At 32.8% G+C, this 4989-nt stretch overlaps 1 long non-coding RNA gene across 1 annotated transcript; it reads right to left on the reverse strand.

The window, feature by feature from the left end:
• Nucleotides 1–1217: 1217 nt before the first annotated feature.
• On the reverse strand, nt 1218–3959 carry LOC132055370 (uncharacterized). The gene is made up of 2 exons (XR_009414564.1): nt 3339–3959; nt 1218–2570 (listed from the first exon to the last, which is right to left on the reverse strand). It is a non-coding gene; the product is annotated as an uncharacterized LOC132055370 (long non-coding RNA).
• Nucleotides 3960–4989: the final 1030 nt, after the last annotated feature.

Consider the following 4989-nt stretch of genomic DNA (forward strand, 5'->3'; position numbering starts at 1 on the left):
CTAATAATGAAGCTAAGAGTGTCATGGGATTCTTAAAGAAAAACATTTTTACTCGATTTGGTACCCCGAGGGCGATATTCAGTGATGGTGGTTCACACTTTTGCAATAGAGTCGTCGCGGGGTTGATGGAGAAGTATGGTGTAAAACATAGGATGGCAACTCCGTATCACCCTCAGACAAGTGGTCAAGTTGAAGTCTCAAACCGGGAAATCAAGAGTATTTTGGCCAAGATAGTCAATGCGAACAGAACTAACTGGTCCCGAAAGTTTGATGATGCTCTATGGGCTTACCGGACTGCGTACAAGATCCCGATTGGGACTTTACCTTTCAAGCTAGTTTTAGGCAAAGCTTGCCACCTGTTATACCCCATTTTAACTGGGTCAAAGAAGAGTACAATATATTGGTGATTCCTAATTATTTAACCTAAGGAGTCGCCACCTAATTATTTCAACGGTGAATTAGAACACCTAATTATTAACTAAGTAAATGCTAAAAATTAACTCCAATTAATGGTCTACTTAACTAACGTGATTCTAGGTAAGGGTCCTAATTATCCTAAAGGGAAGGCGTTAAGCATCCTTTAAGATCCGTTAAATACGGTTAACCGACTAAACTTAGGTTAATCAAAAAGATTAAAATATATTATTAAAAGATTTTAAAGAAAATAATAATTTCTATTATAACTAGGTGTAGATTAGCTTTTAAAATACGGTAATGCTTAAAATTTGCTTACTTTAACTATAAACTCCCAAACGAAGTAAACATAAAGCCATTGCAATTTAAAAAGGAGATCAAATTAGCTAAAAACACCGATTTTTAATTTATCAAAAGTGCTTGAAGGCATTAGTTTGAAGTTGTAAGAAATTCAAGAAAATGTGAATCTAAGTAGCTTTTGAACTTAACTGAAAAAAACTTGGTTCTAAAAAAAAAGTTACTTTCATTGAAATGCAAAAGGAAATCAGTTCCAGTTAGTTTAAATTTTAAAAAGGAAGTAATGTTCACCATACGTTATCCGAACTAAAAGAAAAACTACAAGTGATTAATTTTAGCAAAACTCGATAATTTTAAATCTTGAGCCTGAAATATATTTAAAAAAATGAGCACTTCATCTAATTTTTTTTTTTTTTGAAATCTAAGCTGAGTTATGACAAAAAAACATGCACAACTATATCGAACTTGAAGAATTGTAAATAAAAAAAAAAATGCTTCAGCCAACATTTGCTTATCAGATGAAGTTTCATCTTTTAATCATAAAGGAAAGTTTGTCCTCTTAATTCAAAGAAATATGCTCAAGTTCTGAAAATCAGTTCTCTGGTCAAAACTTGATTCACATCTCTCTCTTGCAAAGCTTACAGTGATAAGAAAAAGAAGTCACAAGTATAGACTTAAATGTTTCAAAGAAAACGTTATAGGTATTATAAGTAACTCAAAAATAAGAAGAAAAAAAAAAGGTTAACTAAGAGCTTCTAGCTTATGTCAACTACCCCTCTAAATCTAGGTGTTCTAGGGTCGATAACCATAAGCGAATCAAATAAACATTCACAAATAAGAAAACAAAATGGTTAGTAAACTTAAGACGAGCAAAAAATGCAACAGTAGTCCCCTCTTCTCCTTGCATTTGGTCAAATGTTTTCAAGAGAGGGAGAGAACTGAATGCAAGACAAACACGGGTTCAAAATCTAGCGGTGATACCGAGTCTCAGGATGGGACTTCTAGTGGCAGCGAGAGTCTTCTTATGAAGACTCCAATTGCTCCTGTGGTGTACATGTAACAAAAAAAAAAAAGGAAGACAGTAGGAATTAGAAATGCAACTATTAGATAAGGCAAATATAGAGTCATATGAATTCTAACCCCCATATAAACACCTTAACAGTAAGCAGAAAGTGGACTGAATCAAATTATAAAAGTCATGTGAATACCTTATGAACACATACGTTCTTCTATAACTATGTGATGATTAAAAAAAAAATCTGTTGGCTAATATATTCAAGTGCATCCCAAGACAGTAGATAAACATCTCACGTTACCTAGTTTAGACTAAACCCAAGCAACTCATGTTTATCGTTAAACTGGTGACATTCACTAAGACTTCTTAGACATTGAAAGCATAAATTTACATGGACCTATGTAATATCTACAATTCATTCAGTTAATTGTGGAAAGGCTGTTTATAGTGCTGTAGCTAACACGCTTCAATTTAGGACTCGATATTAAACTAGAAAACAATGCAACTACCTGTTAATGCAGATTTCACAAATCCAAATATAATTAAACGTAAGAGAATTCCAAGAGCAGTGTTTCATACATTTTAACCCATGCCATTAAAGCATTAAGCTATAGATTCAATATGATGACTCTTCTTATCCCTTGGACATTCAATGACAGATGGCCAAAACTACCGCATGGCTTCTCAACACACAAAAATATCCCAACAAATATGACAACCTTTGTATTCAGTTTCTTGGATAAAAAAATGAAGACTTATGGCATGGTTTTCTACTATCCAGTTGTACAAGCACAAGTCCAAATTTGTAATGTATGAAGTAAAACAATAACTTTTGGCCTAGAACCTTTAGATGTAGCGCACTAAACATCAAGATTTTGATTTCACAACTTCAATTGAAAAAAAGAAAATGGAACTTTCAAACATGGCATAAGCGAAGGATCTGTGCATTTTTTTTTAGTAACCTAAGCAAGACTCAGTTCATCTTGGTATGTAAACTGAATATGCAGTGACATTATCACCTCATTTAAGAAATGCAACACCAAAAAGAAAGTAACCTTTTTTTATTATTATGGAATGAAAGTACGTTTTTTATTAAATATAGAAAGAAAGTATTCTAAATGGCATACCCTACGTAACGTTAGGCTCAAGTGAAAATCTTATTGGCATGGTCTTTATGCAATACTAACTTATACATACATCATAACCAAATGCTAATAAAAAATCCTTCCATGCAATGATTCAGAAAAAATTAATTAGGATTTATGAACATGCTTTGAAACTACACGAGTCCTAATGTCATGATTTTAGGAGAGTGTGAAAGTTTAATAACACAGATAAGTGGAAACCTATCCAACACGTAATTTTAATTCATCTATCTATAGCACAATATATTTTCGCGTATAACATGAATAGTGGACACTGAAGGGCGTGATTTTGAATATCCCGACATAAGAAAGAACTTAATCCTCAATAATTAAATTACCGGTTATGGATTTGTATGTTGAACCTAAACTAAAATCTAGACTAACAGAGAAAACAATGAATATCTAATTTCGTGGTATCTAAATAAGCAAAATTAGATCAGCAACTTCTAACAAAAATAATCACTGACCTTTTTTGGGTGCAGCAAACTGGGACTTGGGTCATAGATCTATACTCAATAGTCGACTTGTGTGAACACATCCAGAACAAAAATCTTAGAAAAAAAAAGTGGTTTCTGGTGTGACATATTGTTCCACTCCTCTTTGAAATGAAGCCCAAGGATGGTATTTATAGCTACAAGCTAGGTTCTTTGGGATGTTTTTGGGCGGGATTCTTAAAGACGAGGATTTTCAAACGGTAAGAAATCTCTATGAACGAATCTCATAGCTATTTTTTGAACAGAGCGAAAAGCATATCTCTTTGTTAGAAAAGGAAATCTTAAAGGGACGATTAGAAGTAAACATAGGTCAAACTTGCTCGAATGCACCAAGGCTTGTCTTGTATTGAAGATTTGATTTAAGATCTTACTCGAAATAGTGGAGCCTTGGTTTGAATCAGGGATTTTTGACTCTCTTTGATACATAGATTTGAAGAGTATTGCTTCTGGGAACTGATATAAGCCAAAAGCAAAAAATTTTACTTGAATTAAGACGTGCAAGCCCCTGGACATGGCTGATGAAAAGGCTGAAAATAGACCAAAATGGGCAAGGTGACAAAATATTCTTCTGCCATGGAGAAATTTAGAAAAGAGGCGCATATAGAAAATATTAGGGTTTCAAATATGGTGGAGGGTTATTTTAGTCATTTAGGACAGCTAAGTTGGGGTAGAATTGTATTTTCTAATTAACTAACCAATAAGGGGGCAACACGTGGCAGAGGCGTGTGCTGGATGTGGCAAGCACATGCTAGTTAATTGAGAGGTGTGTGCCAGCCCTATGTTGTGACCGTTTGGCGCCTTATGTGGCGCTGACGGAGCGCTCGCATGGCGCCCATGTGGAAAGGTGGGTATGGAAATGAGCTGTGTGGATTGGGCTCTCTTTTGGGATAATGTTAGCCAAATTAAGGATCAGGTATTATATGAATTGAGCTAGTATGAAGTCTTTTTATCTTGTACTTAAAATGCTTTCTTCCTTATATTTCTTTGGGCTCCTAAATTAAGATGAAAGACACTCTTTATTTAATTATATATTAACGCGTGCTAAAATATTACTTAATATAAAAATATATTTATTAGTACTCAAATAAAATAAAAAATATATGATAGTGTAATAGTTGTGCGATAATAATTATAAAGTTTAAAAGTAAGAAAAATGCTATCGTTTAGTTATATAAAATAAATGCGATGCGCTTTTGCGTAAGACGATAAATAGAAATGTTAAAAGTGATCATGACGATTATAACATTAAGTGATGGCAATATTATTATTATTATTATTATTATTATTATTATTATTAATATTATTATAATAATAATAATAATAATAATAATAATAATAATAATAATAATAATAATAATAATAATAATGGCAATATAATAATGATAGTTGGATAATTAAAAATGACGATCTTAATAGAAAGCTAATAATTGTAATAAAATATAAATAACTATTCTTAAGTTGTCAAAATATTAGAAGTGCAAATAAATATTTTGAAAGAAAGGCGGGAGTTAACACCACCTGCCCGTTGAACTGGAGCACAAGGCCATTTGGGTGTTGAAGAAGTTAAACGTGGATTGGGAAGAAGCAACTAAGCTCTGATTATTTCAACTCAATGAGATGGATG

The sequence above is a fragment of the Lycium ferocissimum genome, chromosome 1 (genome assembly GCF_029784015.1).
Source record: "Lycium ferocissimum isolate CSIRO_LF1 chromosome 1, AGI_CSIRO_Lferr_CH_V1, whole genome shotgun sequence".
Taxonomy (NCBI): Eukaryota; Viridiplantae; Streptophyta; class Magnoliopsida; order Solanales; family Solanaceae; genus Lycium; species Lycium ferocissimum.